The sequence below is a fragment of the Pomacea canaliculata genome, linkage group LG7 (assembly GCF_003073045.1).
Source record: "Pomacea canaliculata isolate SZHN2017 linkage group LG7, ASM307304v1, whole genome shotgun sequence".
NCBI lineage: Eukaryota > Metazoa > Mollusca > Gastropoda > Architaenioglossa > Ampullariidae > Pomacea > Pomacea canaliculata.
In genome coordinates, this window is record NC_037596.1 from 29644109 (window position 1) to 29663963 (window position 19855).

General features: G+C 37.3%; 1 long non-coding RNA gene across 1 annotated transcript; it reads left to right on the forward strand.

Annotated features, from left to right (window-relative positions):
- The first annotated feature begins 4729 nt into the window (after positions 1-4729).
- On the forward strand, positions 4730-7776 carry LOC112569409. The gene is made up of 4 exons (XR_003100412.1): positions 4730-4918; positions 5497-5728; positions 6456-6555; positions 7079-7776. It is a non-coding gene; the product is annotated as an uncharacterized LOC112569409 (long non-coding RNA).
- Positions 7777-19855: the final 12079 nt, after the last annotated feature.

A 19855-nucleotide genomic window follows, 5' to 3' on the forward strand; every position in this document is an offset into this window, starting at 1 on the left:
TTTCACAACAATTTAAATGTTAGAACTTAACAATATTGCAACGTATCTTAATTATTATATGATTTTTGTCTTTGCTGTTGTTGTTGTTGTTGTTGTTGATTTAGAAACTCGTTTGTCTGACAGATACTGAAGTGGCAATGCACATATCGGCAAACTTATAAAGATTTAGTAAATATCTGACGGCTTGTTACAGAAAAGATACAGGTGAGATTGAACGTCACCTCACCTAACAGACGTCAGGTACAGATAAACATCGGAGTTAATAATTGGACGACAGTGTGTGTGGAGTCTAACATCACTGCCAGGGTCGTCTGTAGACAGCTCGGCTTACCATGGTAAGTTCTTTTCTCCTGTTAGTGTACGAGTATGTAAAAGAATAATGAATGCTGATTCACCTGAAATTACACATTTTAAGTGAATGAACTATCAACCTTGCTAATCATTAAATGCTGATTTTGAAACTACATTTTTCACATACAGCTAAACACATGTCTAAAAATGTTCACCTGTTATTCCATCCATTCATTTTTTACTTACAATCTATCCCTATCGCTTTAAAACGAAAATACTTGACATGAGTTACTTCAGATGTAACAAAACATATCCTATATATTTATATAGGGGAATAAATAAACGCCTGTAATATAGTTGTTATGTTCTCATTAAGAGTATATCTATCTACATAAATACTGATCTATGAATGCTGACTGTTGTCGTCTGAATTATACCATGATCTATTTATTTATCTAACCTATACGCATAGCACAAAAGTTCTTCTGAAATAATAACAGCTGAAGCATTTTAATTAAGTATTACTAATTATCAGAACAAGTGTTTTAAGCAAAAGTCATTCTGCAATGTTTAGGCTTGGTGCCTGGGCGTTTGTATATAAAGACAGTTGGATCTCTGGTGATTTGTTATCTTGCCTTGGGAATGAGACTAGCATCACTGAGTGTAATCAATGGCAGCCTACTGCCTGCCGGGATTACACCATCACTTGCAGTAACTGTAAGAACTTCTTTTTTTTTTTTATAAAAGTAAAACTCATCAACGTGTGTACGATTTCTATGTTAGGTTTACCGAATGAAACTACACGTTTTGCATATGTAACACAGTCTCATATTCAACTAAATGTGTAAATGTCTTGTGCAAATGCAGCCAACTAAAGGGATGCAACTTTCTATATAAAAAAGCCTTGCTTCTGCTGCCTCTTTAACAGAATATGTTTTATTTTATTTATTCTGTTTTAATTTGAAATTCTTTATAACAACTAAATATTTTGAAAAATCCACTCGGTGATAAGTCTTATGTATATCCTCTCCTTCTACCTTGTTTCAGTTTGAGTCACACCTTATATCATTTTAGGAACATAACGAAAAGGAATAATTAATATCGTTTATGTTAAATAAAGAAAATATGAAAACTGATAAGACAAAAATAAAAGCTTTAATTTTTTGATGCCGTGAGGAAAAAACGAGGGTATCGATGAAATATTAATTTTTGCTGAAGAGGCGTTTGTTCATTATAAAATTTATAGTTACCATATATATATATTCACATGTTTTGCTTAAGAACATGTTGTAAGGAGCGGTAAGACATGCAAAGTTAGCTACATATTTGTGAGGAAGCAAATTAATTTTTAGTTGAATGTCGCTAACAGTTTCAAGTCTTTTAAACAGTTTCTGTCAACATCCATACAAACAGTAGCAGATATCCTTTCATGGAGGAAACAAAAGCTACTTTAAAGTGTGCGAGCAATAATCAGTCTGGTGTAATAAAGTACACGTGGCCAGAAAATGCAGGCTGGTTCCCTGATGGCAGTAGCCTGATCATCACTAGAGTGACCAGGAAACATCATGGAAGGCGAGTGAGGTGTGAGGCGATGTCTAGTGATGGTGAAGTTGTCTCCAGTGACAGACTTCAATTACAGGTTTACTGTGAGTATTGGGGTCCACCGGCAATGAATGCTGTGAAGATGTGTAGTTTTATTAAGCGTTTCAACTTAAATATGTTGCTAAATACGGACTAAAATAAGTGACTAGGCTACTGATGAAAGTGCTTTATGTACAAGCTGCCATTAGTTTTTTCCATGTATGCGTGTGTTTGTATGTGTCTATGTAAAGCTGTGAACAGGTGTCAACAAAAATGGTTACTTTTGGTTAAAGGGAGATGTCAAAAATAAATAAGGTCCACTGTAAGACACCTTAGTCTGATTGAATGGATGATATGTGCGACGAATCACATTCTATCGGCTTGTTTACAGATCGCCCGGTTATCAGGATAACACGGAGTGACAATCAGGGTCAGCCACTGTCCACCTACTCTGAGGTCATCAAGGGTCACAATGTGACGTTTGTGTGTGACGCTGACAGCAACCCGCCTCCTGCTTCCATCACGTGGTCAGGGAAAGTGAGGAGCACTACTGGGGAGTTACACATCATAGCAGCACAGCAGACGACACACAACGGTATCTACACCTGTACCGTGGTCACTGAGACAGATGATGACGATGATCGTCTACCACTGATAGCATCTTACCAGCTTGCTTTTATGGTTAAAGGTATCCTGATCTCTTTATATTTTTCTTTTTTTACCTCTCTCTGTGTCACAAGAGAGTAGTGATAGAGCTATAGTGTGGGGTTAGCACTTCTCCTCTGTTCCCGTGACAGACTCGCTGGCAAACTCACCGACGTAAAGAGGGCGTTGTGGCAGGTTGAGTAAGAGCAGTCATCGCATTAAGCGTACGTTTGCTACTTAAAAGACCGCTTACCACGTGACAGTCGCACAACATAGGACTGCAGTGCGCTAGTGACGTAACAGACGTACCTCCAGGGACAATCCGGACTTTGATTACGATTTAGAGAAGGACGATATTGTCACAACGGGAGCTAGGAAAGGAAACCAGACAAGTAGGCATCGGGATTATTTAACATACGTAGAGGCTGATGGCTGATGACTCTTCTAATACACTAGCTGTGATGTGTGATTGGTTGTTATTGTAGATCATGTGGTATGACTGGACAATCGAATGCATTTAAGATCACAGGACGGCGTTTTAATATTGGGGTTTGACCACAAAACGACGCTTTTCGCTACGGATCATTAGAGAGTAAGTATCGAAGTACTTCGCAACTGAAGTATTCGCTACATTGTGTGTCAGCTATCACCAGTGACACAGAAGACGTGGGGTTAGGGTCACGGACCAAGAAAGTCAAAGCCCACTCATTAAACTGAGTGTAAAAGAAGAGTGACTTTTGTCCATGCGAACTCCCGACCAGCTCTTGGTATCGTAGAACCATTGTGCGAAATCGCAAGTGACAGTTGTGTGTGTTCATCAGAGACTAACATTCCACACAGCAAAGGCACTCGGGTCAAGATGACTGGCATGTGTATGAGAATTGTACGGAGTGAGTGAGCGTGTAGTGGTACGAGTGTAGTAGGTAATAATAGATTCACTCACTAGATTTTTGGATTAGTATGATGGAGAATAATTAGTATTATGAGACGCCATAGATAACTATCCAACATAGGGAACTACTTCATTTGCATATGTGCATTTTTTTATACCTTCATCATTTTGCAATTTGTAAAAATACTCTTGATGATTAAAAACTTTCTTTAATACACTAAACGGCCCTGAATTATTTATTAGAATTATGCGTGCTCGGGGGCTCGAGCTAATTATAAATATAATAATCAATTTAGTGTAAGTGCACGTGGTAAATGTCGCGTGAGTTGGTAGAGGTATCGAGAGTGTGATAGGCCGAGATTACCTCTGACCATGTCCACGTGCTCATTCCCCTCAGTCAGTGACACTCTGCTGTTTGCGTTAATAACACATTCTATAAAATTAATTTTTACTTCTTCATACATTTGACTTATCTTAAAGAACTTAAGTTTAGGTGTCAAATGTATGTAACAAGTATAGGTAGTATACCTTTGTTTGCAAAGATCGTTTTAAATAGAGCAGTCAGACATAACTTGTTGGCTTTTAGTTGTTACTCAGGCGAATTTGATTTAATGTTGCTAACAATTTCACATATTTTAAACAGTTTCTGTCAACATCCACACAAACAGTAGCAGATATCCTTTAATGGAGGAAACAAAAGCTACTTTCAAGTGTGCGAGCAATGAGCTGTCTGATGTAATAAAGTACACGTGGCCAGAAAATGCAGGCGGGTTCCCTGATGGCAGTAGCCTGATCATCAGTACAGTAACCAGGGAACACAATGGAAGGCGAGTCAGGTGTGAGGCGATGTCTAGTGATGGTGAAGTTGTCTCCAGTGACACACTGCAATTACAGGTTTACTGTGAGTATATTTATCCGACAACAATGAATGTCATGAATAAAGATACTTAGTCATCGATAGCATTTAGTCTTCTGAAGTAAATGAGTTTCACGTTCAATAGCGCTTTTACTTAAGTGAAGACTAAGTACGTGACTATACTACGGTAGAAAGGGGTTTAAGTACAAACTGTCATTAGTGGGTTTTATTTTGCTTTTTCTGTGCGTGAGTGTGTGTGTGTAATTTATCTGTCAACAAAAATAAAAACTCCTGGACCAGACACCTTTCTGATTCAATAGATGATATGTTTGACGAATCACGTTCTATCGGCTTGTGTACAGATCGCCCGGTTATCAGGATAACACGGAGTGATAATCAGGGTCAGCCACTGTCCACCTTCACTGAGGTCATCAAGGGTCACAGTGTGACGTTTGTGTGTGACGCTGACAGCAACCCGCCTCCTGCTTCCATCACGTGGTCAGGGAAAGTAAACAGCACTACTGGGGAGCTACACATCATAGCAGCACAGCAGACGATACATGAAGGTATCTACACCTGTACCGTGATCACTGAAACAGTTGATGATCATGATCGTCTGTCGACAACTCATCAACTTGGTTTTATCATTAAAGGTATTCTAAGGCATTTACACCCTCTCTCTCTCTCTCACACACACACACACAGATTAACATTTTGTATTTTCTGCCAGGTTTGGAAACACCTTCAGATATTTCGCGAAACACGGTCATTTTCTCACTTTTTATTCTAAGCCTTATAACCAGGAACATTTTGCGTCTTTCGGCGACACTTATTCATGTACATCATGGGTTTAACAACATGACACAATGCTGAGGTAAGTGAAACAGCAATTAATCAAAGCAGAGATTATTAATTACCCTTAGGTCACGTTAGATATATTTTTCTTTTATCGAACTTTTAAACTAATAGTTACTTATGTTTGCTAAATCTTTGTCTTTGCTGACCTTTCAAATAAATTACAGGAAGTGTAGTAAATACATTTTTAGATCATTAACTTTTATAACCAGCATACATAAACTATTTTTTCTGTAAGAACAATATATTGTATCTTCTCTGACATAAAGATTTATAGGAACCTATAGTATTTATTGAAATATTTCCTCGTGACCTGTAAAATATCTCTTTGCAAGCTATATCGGTTATTTATTTAATTATTTTGTTTGTTCTTCAGGTAAAAAGAACGAGACATAAAGTGATTTCATCAGCGCAGCATTTTGTGCACGTGAAGTTTACATTGCCGGATGGTTAAAGAATTTGAGTGCATGAATAGACGAGAGGGTCAGTGAGTTGACCTTACGTCTAAGTTTGTTTTTTTTTTCAAGTGAACACCAGCATTATCTCTTCAGACTTTGATGACAAAGTCAACTGTGTGAACGATCACTTGTGTGACGTGCACGTGACATGTAAGTATCCAGACACTGGTTCTTCGCCTCTAAGTAGGTAAATGAGTTGTGGTTGACTGGGGAGGGTCTTTACCCTGTCTGTTTAAGGTTTAAGGTCTACTTCAACCTGTTCAGTGAATTCCACTTCCTCCTGCCCCATCACGTCCATCCTGCACAAATTCCTTACCACAAAAAGTAAATGTAGCAGAAACTAAAGGTTAGGTTCTATCTCGCACTTGCTTTGTTAAGATGTGATAACACACATTTATAAAACTTATTCTTAATGTTCGAAACCATACAGCCACACGCACGGAAATATGACCGAGAGAGAGAAAAGAGTAGTGCAGACCCAGGCGACTCTTCTTCTGTTTGAGAACAAAAAAATTCAGATGTGACAAATACTGAAAACAAGAAATCTTTTGTAAAGGGAAAATGATTTGTTCAGATTTTAAGATAACATTAGAACAGTTCAAATATGATTTTGTTGAAAGTCCAGATGTTAAAACAAAGCCATTTCCTTTAAAGAAAATTTCATGAACATTTATTTTTTTATCATCACATTGGCCATACCATAGATTGAACCTTGTTTTTATTTTGATGCCTACAAACACAACACAAATAATATTCTAGAAACTGACTGTTTAATCAACATCCACAACAAACAAAGACAAAAACCAAAACAACATACAAAATCAGCTATATATTTGTATACAATCATCAACTAAAATAATACACATGAATGTTTCAGTTCTTGTTACTCCAGGCCTTATAACCAGAAACCTTTGGAGTTTTTAAGCCGTCCTTGCCTTAAGTGAAGCCTGGGTTGTGAGGACAGGAATACATCTGAGGTAAGTTAATTAGCAGTTAGTAATCACAGTACAGACTACTGTAGGCATGAATCCTCGTTTGCTTAGAATTGTCCCTAAGGTCACGTGTGATATACAAATTTAATTTATTTCTTCTGTGTAGTTGTAAACTGATTTATAGAACACTTTCAAAGTAGTGTCAACTTAAACGCTGATTTATTTAGTGTACTAATATAAATCCAAAACAGTGTAAATTTTGGTGTGTAATTTATACTTCTATCATGATAACGCTTCTTTTTGTTAACGTTTTTTTAATATATTTTGATAGTAGTATTCGGCCGTATGCTTATCTCCGGAAAATAGAAATCCTGAAATAGTAACAGGTACATATTTGTTCTGATTAGCAGAGTCAAAAAATAAGACAAGGCACGAATAGAATAGTGCCTAATCACATGTACCCTCACCTCAGAGTTATCATATCAATGTTTTGGGGTAGTGGTGTAAATTGTTTATGAAAGATTATGTTTTTTTGTATGGCTGAACAGCATTGTGTTTTTCTTTGCAGCTTACTGAGCTCACATCCACACGTCTAGTTCGAAACTACTACTACTACTGCTACTACTACTATTATTATTGTTGTTGTTGTTGTTGTTGTTGTTGTTGCACTATATTCAAGTACACTGAAGAGATAGGAGTCAGTAATAAACGAACATAGTTCCCCATTCTTATCCACTAATTGATACACTGAGTAAAGTAACATTAAATGTAACATGCAGTGTACATTCACAACCTTATACCTTGATTTAATAAGAGATGTGTTATGGGTAAAACTGCTGCAGTCAACGGTCTTAAAATGTAAATAAAGGTTCTTATACAACCTCTTATTATTGAAACGACAGTGACATCTACTCTTATTATTATAAATGCTTTAGCTTAGCTACTGCAACTGTTTTTGAACAGTTGACATGAAATATAGATGACTTACTATGTTTTAATGTCTAACAAATCTGTGAGAAACAAACGAAAGTATATTTAGAAAAAATAAATTTATCATTACTGACTTACAGTTTTGACTTCATCTTCTATTTAACAAATCTAACATAAATGCAGGGGAGGTAATACACAAGTAAGCGGAACTCTTCCCTACGTATTTGTGATTATAATAACTAGCAGTTATCTCCGCTAATCCATTATTAAGATGTACCATACATACACTCTGAATGTGAAAGGTCTGCAGGGCTCTACACAAAATAACACAAACAAACACATAAACAACAATAACTGGGATTTCCACACACAGCCTGTATTATTATTATTAGTAGGACAGGTAAAACAAGTCTTTCAACCACAACGAATTTGCCGACTTTTAGCGGCCTCATGACAGTTCCCACGATGAAAGTACTGACCAAGACCCAGTGTTAAAGGTCAAACCCTGACCGAGCAGGTGAGGGACTCAGTGAGACGATGAGCGCCTGTACATGTATAAGACCAGAGAAATGACTGGCAGACCATAAACGTGATGCCCAATAAGAAGGATTAACAGGGACCACGCTCCTGATTATCAAATTCCAGTGAATAAAAACTTGAAAGAATGACACTCGTAGAGCTGTCTGTAGGAGGTTACCATGGTACAACTGTTAGTTTTATTAGAACTCAACATGCAGCTCATCAATCGTTCAAAGGTTATGGTAGAACAAGAAATACTTTTCAATAATAGCAACACCCGAACTGATATTTTACAATAATCTAAGACTGGAGTATTTGCTGTCGTAGATTTATCGGAGATAAATAAAAGCCACTCGCAATCTTCACAATATTTTGTATTGTGGACTCTCATTCCTCCCTTGGTATACGGCGATGTAATTTCTTACTCAAATAATGATCGTTCCACCCCGTGGTGGTGTCGAACAGGTACTCAGGTCAATGTTACTAGTTAACTTTGTACGATAGAGATGGTAGGTCCATGTGAGCATTTTAGCTTGAAACGTTTCTTCATAATTCATTCTACAGAACATTTTGCTTCCGGCTTAATGCGCATTGACATTAGCAATGAGCTTAACATTATCTTTAAACACACACATGCACACATCTTACATGTGTATCCAGTATGGTGCCTACACAAAAAGCAAGTTGCCTGTAAATGCTTAAAGACATTGTGATCATTGCACAAAATAAATGTTATTACACATCAGTTAAGTTTTCATTACATGCTGTACATTTCTAGTTTGAAAACCACGTGAGGATTAGTGTTGGATAAAATGGAACTTAAAGCTAAAATCTGAAGGGATTAGTTGCAAGGATTCTCGCGCACTGGCAGTTTCGAAATTTTATAGCCGGAACTGTTGGTGTTCCTAAAATTTTTTAAGCAGATATTTCATACAGTTATCGCTGGGACAATCATTTTTTACACACGACTTATGTCGTTTACTAGACAAAAGCGATTAACTCGGGGATGGACGTTTCCGCAGTTTGGGGACGACGTACTATGACGACCGTAAGTTTAAAAAAAAAACAAAACAACTATTCAGATCGTATTAACACTTTTGCAGGAACATGTTGACACTTTGTGTGTGAACATTGCACAACTTTGTGAAGTGAAAAGTCTCAGTGCACCCCGAGTGTTTAAATCTTCGTAATGGAAAAAGAATTCATGTCAAACGTGACTCACCCTCCACTGGACATTGTTTTTCTTCGGTGATGACGCAGTTCCCACCTTGAAACACACAAATCATGTAAACAAAAGCACAAAAAGCCAATATTAATACATGTATCAGTTATTATCATTCATTAATACAATTTCAGGTTTAACCAAGAAAAAATGAAGATGTTGTAAGCAATCCAACTCCGAGTGTATGCCAGAGGCGAACTTTTGTCACAAGCTCATATACATCAAGAGGAATAAAGGTACTATAAAATTTAATTAGATCTTTATACATGAACACATAAAGCGGTTATACCAAATAAGAGAAACTCTGTCAGGCAGGAACATCAACCCAAACAAGCAAGTGAAAGATAAAGACGGCAAGACCATAACAAACGAAGCAGGACAAAGAGACCGCTGGATGAAACACTTCGAAGAGATCCTGAACAGACCTCGTCCACTGTCTTTACCTGACATGCCAGCGCCACTGAGGGACCCCAAGTCAATACCAGCCCTAGCACTAAGACAGAAGTCATCAAAGCTATGAAAACATGAAAGGTGGCAAAGCAGTAGGCCCGGATGGTGTAGCACAACAAGCATTAAAGGCAGATCCAGAAACAACGGCAAAACGTTTATAGCGCCTCCTACACGAGGTCTGGGAACAAGAATTAGTACTAACAGACTTTATGCTGGTTAAGTTACCAAAGAAAGGAGACTTCTCCCACTGCAACAACTGACAGGGGATCATGCTGCTGCCCATCATTAGCAAAGTTTTGACATGGGTAGAACTAGAGAGAGGGATGAAGGAACTGGACAAGAGACTGAGACCAGAAGAAGCAGGGTTTCACCAGGAAAGGTCATGCACTGACCTCATTGCCACTATCTGTATCGTCATTGAGCAGTCTATTGAGTGGCAGTCCTCACTTTATGTAACTTTAGTGGACTTTAAAAAGGCATTTGACCGTGTAGACAGACAAATCACCTGGATGCTGATAATCCACTCTGGAATTCAACCCCATGCTTCTCTATGAGTAACAAGGAATAAACATAAAAATCGGGATGATCTTTTAAAGAAAAGCGTAACTAATGTTTGAAAGTATAGTGATTTTACAAGAGGAAGACAACCAGGAAAGTAGCAATAATCGGAAAGGGAGGGAAAGGTATAAAAACGGACAAGCATTGTGGGAAATGGTCTATGAGTTCCGTTATTTCGATGACTTTAACTAAAACTCATGTGTCCATATGCTGCTTTGATCAAACGATGGTTGTCAAAGAGCAAAATTTCTAGCTGTCACTGAAGAGAAGTTCAAAGAAATAGCCATGAATTAAAACACAGCACAGACAGTTTACACTTGATGCAAGAGCTATTGGGTAGCCATTACAGACAATGAAAGTAAGAAGTAACACCGATCTGTTTCCTAGTTCTAAACACCTGAATTATAACAGGCAGAAACATTTGACAGTTTCTAAAATCTTTTGTCACCACAAATATTATGTGTAGCTGCATGCAGGACAAACAGATTGAGGCCGTTAATGGTTTATTCGGTTGTGTGATTTCTGAGTGTGAAGTCTATGTCATCAGGAAGGAAGAGGCGTGAGCATCGCTTGTGTCCACACTGACAACAACGACAGTATTATCGACACGTCAGTGCTTCTTCCTGCTAACGAAGCTTGACTTTACGGCTGAAAGTTGCGATAAATACAAAAGCTTTTTCCGAAAATTCCGCCATAAGCTCCTGAGATTATTAGCTATCAGAATCGTTTACAGTAAAGTCAACAACACAGAGCAAATAATCTAGTTGGGACAAATGTTGGTGCAACGAAAAGTCTACAATAGACAAAAGGCATTTTAATTTACATCCTCATGATCCCCTTGTAAGCCAGACTTGTAGTTTTATTGTATTATTTTTTGTGTGTCTTGAACGGACCCCTTTGATCCTCAATTCGTACTATCTAGATTCTGCTTAAAAACAAACATAATTAAAGAAAAGGAAAACTTCCATACCAAAATAACAAACACTGAAAGGAAACTCCTTAAACACACAGAAGTAAAACATAAAAGTGAGGTAGGAAAAGATAAATAATACAGAAAAGCATATACATTGACTCTCTACACATTTCACAAACACTTGCAAGAGATAAATATCAGGCAGTTCAACATAAATTCGACCACGATGACCTCACAAATTGTAATAACAACTGAAGTCTTGCTGTAATATTAAGAATACAGTCGGTCTCAGCAACACACTGAGAAATAGAGATTAACTGTCCGCATTCCTAGCAAATGAAGCTCTTGACATAACATAAGCTAACACACATAAAGAGCGAAGAGAGATTACAGTGGTCACTAAACGAATTAACAACATGTCCATCAACAGTTTTACTGTCTCTCGTGTTAAAGATATTTCCTAGAGTTCATTGTCTATGTTTCACTATGTAAATGATTCCACTCGGACTGTAACAACATCCTAAAGAAGCTTAGAATGACGTAACATGACATCACATGGCATAATAGCGTCATGCACACGTCATCCAGAGTTCATTGCGTCAGTGTCTGATATTCCTGCGAGCATGTACTGCAGTAGCAGTCTTAGTAGCATGAACTTCGTGTGCTACAAACGCAAGTAGATAAAATTCTCCATTTTATTTCTTAAAAATATTATATATGCCTGTATAATATAATTGCTAGTCTGCACAAAATTTTTTCTTATATTTTGGTAAATTAAGAGAACTGAACCCCACTCAACGTTTCTTCCTTCTAAATAAATAAACTATTCGTATTCCTTAGACAACTTGTGTGTAGGACTGTCGTCAGATGTGTCAGATATGTGTATGAGACAATACAGTTTCTTTTTTCTTGCTGACAATCAGAGTACGAGGATGACTTACATGCCACAAAATCACCAACGAATAGTATATTATATAGATGGATCGAAATCCACAGACCTTTTGTACTCAATTATGGTTGCTTCTAATTTCTTATCTATGCTTAACAAATATTCGTTACAATAGCTGTACGAAGTTTTCTTCTGTCGGCTACTTTTAGCAGCAACCCACCAGAATTTGCAAGTTTTCGTGCATGATATGACTACATGTACAAGTACACACGAGCCGCTAAACGAATCTGTGCAAATATTTCTGTAAAACCCTATCTCCTTTTATTTCGGACAAACTAATCATTAATCAACATTGCAAGTAAACTTAAGATTTGTAAACATTTACACCTGTCATGATTAATGCCGAGCAGTTTTAAAAGCTCCTAATTTTTTTTCTCGGGAAGTTTACAACCAGGTCGCTGGGGATTTCAAGTACACTAAAGTACACTGATACATATTTTTTTTAAAAATGTGTGCTGCTACAAAGGCCTTAGAATATATATGATAGACGCAATGCACATGTAGTGGCTTCATACGTCCATTAAACGGATCTTTAAAAAGCTTAATTGACAGCGAATGACCAAATTTTACGATAAAGATTTAGTACATTTATGTTGTGTTGAAATGTTTTAGTGTCTGCATGTGAGCCAACACATGAATGCATAGGTAATGTTGACAAATTAACTATTAACACGCCAAATTATGATCACAAAAATATAGGGGTATAATTATTCAAAAATATCTTTTTCCCATTAATTACTTCCTTGTTAATTGACTTTAAGCATCCACACTGCGGTCTGTGCTCAGTGTCAGCTTTCCAGCCAGACTCTCCTCACATCCTCGTCTTCCTGCAAGACATCGCAGCTAACATCATGATGCGCTCAGTCCTCAGTGTCTGTGTGATGTTTACTCTTCTACTACAAGGTTTGAGTAAGTACTCAATTACACTTTGTCTTAATATCGTTATGCTATGATGCTGTAAGAAGTCCATGCCAGCCCCTGTAGTACTCGTGTGATGACCGACCTTTACAGCATCAGTAAAGTCAGCGGCATGACTGTAGTATCACTTACTGGGTTTTTTGTCGTCACTTCATACAAGAATGTTAAGGTTAAGTTAAAGTCACACCTGATATGATTTTAGGAACCTAGCATAAATGAATGGTAAAGATTGTTTATCTTTAATAAAGAAAATATATCACTGTTTACAAATAAACTAATAGCTTTCACTTTTAATGCAGTGAAATGCAGAAAGGATGGACCATTGCAAAATTTAGCTCTACTGAAGAGGCCTTTGTTCATTTAAAAATATTTAGTTACGAGATAGAGATTTAATTCAGGTTTTGCTTACGAACATGTTGTAGGGACCATACAGACATGAAGTAGTTGGCAAGACATTTCTGCTGAGGTAGATTAATTTTAACTTTAATGTCGCTAACAATTTCAAGTCTTTTTTACAGCGCCTGTCCACATTCGTACAAAAAGTAGAAGATATCCGTTAAAGGAGGACTCAAATGCTACTTTAAAGTGTGAGAGCAATGAGCGGTCTGGTGTAATAAAGTACACGTGGCCAGAAAATGCAGGTGGGTTCCCTGATGGCAGTAGCCTGATCATCACTAGAGTGACCAGGGAACATCATGGAAGCCGAGTGAGGTGTGAGGCGATGTACAGTGATGGTGAAGTTGTCTCTAGTGACACACTGCAATTACAGGTTTACTGTGAGTATTGGGATCAAACGACAATGAATGCGCGCGTGTGTGTATAGACGTGTACTGGCATGAAGTGTCAATACAAATAGTTACTTCTGGTTAAATGTAAATGTAAATAAATATATAAAGTCGAGCCTAAGACACCTTAGTCTTATTGTAAGGATGATATGTGCGACGAATGACGTGCTATCGGCTTGTTTACAGATCGCCCGGTTATCAGGATAACACGGAGTGACAATCAGGGTCAGCCACTGTCCACCTACTCTGAGGTCATCAAGGGTCACAATGTGACGTTTGTGTGTGACGCTGACAGCAACCCGCCTCCTGCTTCCATCACGTGGTCAAGGAAAGTGAGCAGCACTACTGGGGAGTTACACATCTTAGCAGCACAGCAGACGACACACGAAGATATTTACACCTGTACCGTGGTCACTGAGACAGATGATAACGATGATCGTCTACCACTAAGGGCATCTTACCAGCTTGCTTTTGTCATTAAAGGTATTTTGAGGGATACCGCTCTATCTATCCCCACTCACCAACCCACCCACCCCATTCACCCACACACATTAAAATTGTGCATTTTTTGCCAGGTTCTGAAAACGCATTCAGGTATAGTGCAAAACACGGTCATTTTCTCGCTTTTATTCTAAGCCTTATATCCAGGAACATTTTGCGTCTTTCAGCAAGACTTCTTCATGTACATCTTAGGTTTAACAACATGACACAATGCTGAGGTAAGTGAAACAGCAGTATCAATCAAAGCAGAGATTATTAATTACCCTAAGGTCACGTTAATATTGATAGAGATATTCCGTCTTGACCTGTAAAAAATCTTTTTGTGTATTTTTGTTTGGTTCTTCTTTATCCTGCCCCGTCACGTTCATCCTACACTACTACGTCTCAAGCATGTTGAAGAACATATAAGTACCAGAAGTTCAAGGTTAGGTTCCATCTTGCACTTGCTTTGTCAAGATGTGATAACACATATTTATAAAACTTATTCTTAATGTTTGAAACCATACAGGCTCACACATGGAAATATGACCGAGAGAGAGAAAATCACAGTGCAGAGATTACAACGTGCGTTTAATGTGGACACTCCCTGTGTTTTTGCAAGCACAAGTACAGACTACAACTGATTTGAGTGAGGTGACTGAGGAGGAAATAAAGATTGTAGAGTACAAGGAGTCTGTGTGCTATGTAATGTTAAGAAATGAGCAATTAAATTATCTCATAATGAGAAAGATAATATTTTGTCATGTTTAAAAGATCTCACACATTAATCTGACACCAGCTCAGAAGATTCCGAGCCTTCTCTGAAATCAATGACACATTCTGGATAGAGAAATGCAGAAATAAAAGCCATATGGTTCAAATTTTAAAGTTCTATACTACATATAGACAATGTTTTGATAGACAGATGCAGACTTTGTCCTCTGATCTGTATTTTACAAATTGTTGCCAGAAAGAAGTATTTAGTACTTGCTTATATGAACAAATAAATGCCGTCCAAGCATCGAGTGAACTAAAAGAGAATATTTTATTACTGATTGTCAAATTGTATTTTATGGTTCGTGCACACCACAAATGCAAGAAGTATATGGAAAAGTTTAAACTGTCAGCTCATACCTCAACAACTAGACATAAGGGAAAGAGTCTCAAAGCTTTAATCTCAAATGTGTTGTTGCAAATTTAATTTTGAAAATCCACTTCTATCCAGAATATGAGTCAATGATCCGCACTCCTGAGCATACAGTGCTGTGATCTGGCACATACTCTACTTCCATCACCTAATCCGTTGTTATATTCTGTTGATTGAATAGTTTTTTGAAACAGAACAACTGATTCCTGGTTCCTTTTTTTGTCTGCCTCATGTTTTTTGTATGAGCTAATGTCTTTTCATACTGTCTGCTTTTAAAAGAAAATGCCAAGAACAAAAATATTTGGAAAAATGGAATTTAAAGGTATAATGATTGTAATTTTGTCATCTCTACTTCCCTAAACCTATGAGAATATTTATTGGTGTCACACATTTAATACACACTTAGTTAACATAATATACATGTCTTTGTATTTCGATTGATTGATTTTTTGATATATATTATTTATTTATATTTATTATCCTTTATTTATATTAGCGCAAGATTAATATTGATTATAATGTTATAGTGCTAAATCCACCCTCCCTACTTTACATTGAGGCTATTTTCTGCTTAAAGAGAGACATTATACTTATTGTGTCAGTGTCTTGGTTGAAAAAAGTAAAAACCTTCGAAGTTTAAGTTTATGTAGAAAATGGTTATCATTTATAAAATACTTTTTTGTATAATGGCTAACTGGATTGTTTTAGCAAGCCTATGCACACAAAAAGCATTGGAATCTTCAGTATTATATATGTAAAGGAGTTTTACTTGATGTATATATATATATACAAAAAATTACAAATTTAAAATTGATCTGAAAGTTGATTCCGTGGTTTTTGTTTAGTTAAGCACTATATTCATGTAAACTGAAGAGATAGCAGTCAGTAATAAAGAAACATAGTACCCCATTCTTATCCTCTAATTGATACCCTGAGTGAAGTAACAATAAATGTAACATGCAGTGTTAAATGTTAACAGTCAGAAACTTATACCTCGTGTTAATAAAAGATGTTATTTTATTATTTATGCCCTTCACCCCTCCTGGGGCATAGGCCATAACAGTCTTAACTGTTTTCGATGTTTTGGTAGCAAGGATTTGTTTTACGGGGTGGGGGTGTGGCCCCACGCCCACCCCTCCTCCTTTTTCAGCCGGGCTTGGGACCGTCCTTGGCGGAGAATAAAAGATGTGTTAAGGGTAAAACTGCTGCTGTCAACGGTCTTAAAATGTAAACAAAGGTTATTATGCAACCTCTAATTATTGAAACAACAGTTACATTTTCTTTTATTATTATAAATGCTTTAGCGTAGCTACTGCTACTGTTGTTAACCAGTTGACATGAAATATAGTTGTCTTACTATGATTTGATGTCTAATAAATCTGTTCTTTCTGTCCGTTAAACGGCACACTGAATTTTGTGTTCGGGGTGGGTGCGTCACGTGGTAAAGTGTGTGATGGACGTGTGAGTATTTTACCTTTGGTTTCCTGCAACTAACGTCGACGTGGGTAATAAGGGTTAAGGTTAACTCTCACCCACGCGCTCGGATTGCCGCGGCCTGTTTTTATTTTTCAGTTAAAAACCATCAATCCTGCAATACACGTGATGACAGGCGATGCAGTATGGTCATAAAACGCTGCCAGTGAATTAAGTGAGGTCTTTAACATGTTAAGTCCTGGGACAACCATTGTATGTATTGTATTAAACATCAATGGTCTGTATATAAAAAGGAAAAATAAAGGAATAGGATTAACGAGCGTTTGAAAATGAAAATATGTGTTCAGGTCAATTGTGAGTAATAATTTCCTGTCAGAATAATATGTGCTTTTCAACTTACTGAGGAAAAAAATTCAGGTTCAGCAACCCACTATCAATCCAGCGTTTAGAAATCATGATATAGTTTATATAGGCGGTGTTTTAACAAAACAGTTTCATATAAACTACACAGGACATCTATGGTGTTGTGACTATAGGTAAACCTGTCAGATTTCCAGCCGTCCTGTTAAACAAACACACACACACACACACATCTTACTTGTATATCCAACGGTGTGCCTACACAAAAAAGCAGACACGTGTTCACACGAGTGTGAGAGAAAAAAAGGCAACAATCTACTAAAAACTATTCAAGAAAAAGTAGGTCCTAAAGTCAGACATACAATCATCCCATGTGGTACTTGTATTCCAGACCCTGAGGCAAGAGAAGTAACACGAGCGGTATTCGGTGTCAAATGGGCTTATTAAACAGAAAACACGAGAAACTATAAACAGATAATTTGTTATAAGACAAGGTTGACACGAGGGATGGAGAGACTCACTGAGCTAAAATTATTTCAATAAATCAAGCAGGTGTGAAATGGTGTGGAGCCTCTAAATTGTCTTGCACATAACGGAATTCTTATCTGTAAGATCCCAATGGTTATATCCCTCGTACAGTCTTACCATATTGGATTCTTTATTCTGTCTTTTTATTTTGTAGTCACAAACACTGACAGCGTGATGCTTAACATTTATATATAACATTTCTATAGCTGCCAAGTTCTGGTTTTTGAGTGAATTTAATATTTATATAAGACACAATGCCTGTACATGTTTACAGTTTAATCATTCCACAAAATAAACTGTTATTACACACCATTTAAGTTAGCATTACACAGTACATTTCTAGTGTGGAGTCCACGTCAGGATTAGTGTTTGATAGGATACAACTCACAGCTAAAATCGAAAGGGATTAGTTTTGCATAAGGAAGGTGCCTTCTCAGTGCACGTTTAATGGATTCAATAGTGGATAGGTGGCGGATATGGAAAGGGAGAGAGTTCGATTGTTTCGCTGCACAATAACTAAAAATCCGGTGTCCACATGTTGTTCCGATGACAGAAGACGGTTTACAAAGAAAAAATATTGTCTAGCTGGGACCTAAGAGAAGAGAAGTTCAGACAAATAGTAAGGGAAGGTGCCAGCCAACGAAGGAAAAGACAGCATGGACAGTTTGTACTAGATACAAGAGCGATTGGGTAGCCATTGCAGACAGAAAAAGAAAGGAGTCACACGGACATGTTTCCTAGTTCCAAACACTGGACGTATAACACGCAGAAACTTTTGAAACTTTTTAAAATTTTGAAACTTCTGAAACTTTTGAAACTTCTGAAATATTTAGTTCCCACGAATATTATGTGTAGCCGCATGCAGGACAAGCAGATTAAGGCCGTTAATCGTTTATCCGATTGTGTGATTTCTGAAGTCGATGAGATCAGGAACGAGGCGGCGTGAGCGTCGCTTGTCTCCACACTGACATCAACGAGAGCATTATCGACACGTCAGTGCTCCTTCCTGCTAACGATGCTCGGCTTTCACGCTGAAAGTGGCGATAAATACGAAAGCTTATTATGTGGAAACTCTAGCATAGACTCCTGAGATGATTAGCTATTAGGATCGTTGACAGTAAAGTGGACAAGATAGAACAAATAATGTAGTTGGGACAAATGTTGGTGCAACGAAAAGTCTACGATACATTACATCGCATTTCATATTATCGTCATGCACACGTCATCCAGAGTTTATTTCGTCAGTTACTGAAGTAAGCTGACGTCAGCAGTGTGCTATATATAGCCCAGTCAGACATGTTGAGCATTTAAAATCTTTCAGACTTCGTGGGATACAGTTTAAGCTACTGTGACATAAAACTGTTATTAGTTTATCATTTAGTTACAATACACAACACTGATGCCTCGACAGTGCGTTAATACCGACGACAATGTTTGCAGTCCCCATGATGTCGAGGAAGCCAATCGACCACACAAATTACCAGCTAAGGAATAAAAATGTGACCCCTTAAAGAACCGGGAAAAGTAAGAAAAAGATAGGTATACTCCTCACAAAGTAAGTTGTGCAGGTAATACAAAAGTTCATTGACAAGCAATGTGTTGTGATATATTAAGCATTAGACAACATATATGTGTGTATAGTGTCTCAGGATGAAGACAGCAAACATTTAAACGTGGCAGCATGTCTTCATGACAATGTTAACAGTTAATTTTATGTCAGTATGATAAGCATTTTTCTACTGAGTGTGGAACTTTGTCATTGGAAGATGACAGTATAAAATGTATATTGTGATCATTGTATATTGTGCTGCATCCAACCCTTTTAAATGTTTACATTCAGCTGAGGAAACTGGGGAAAGTTGTCTGCACTAAACCGACTGATGAACTCTGATGCCACTTATGTTTGGGGCTCAGCCATGTGTGACGAGTAGAATTCCTTTTTCTGAAAATATTGAGAGCTCTGAAGTTCACAATGTCCGGATTTATTTGTGGTTTATGACAAAAATATTACAAGGTGGATTTGGTGACAAAGATATTTTCCTAAATGATTTCTTGCCTTTACTCCAAAAACTTATCAACTTAATGAAACGAAGATGAAACGAACTTCATTAGGGTTTAAAAGTCTAAGGAACTTCCTTGTGTTTGCACATTT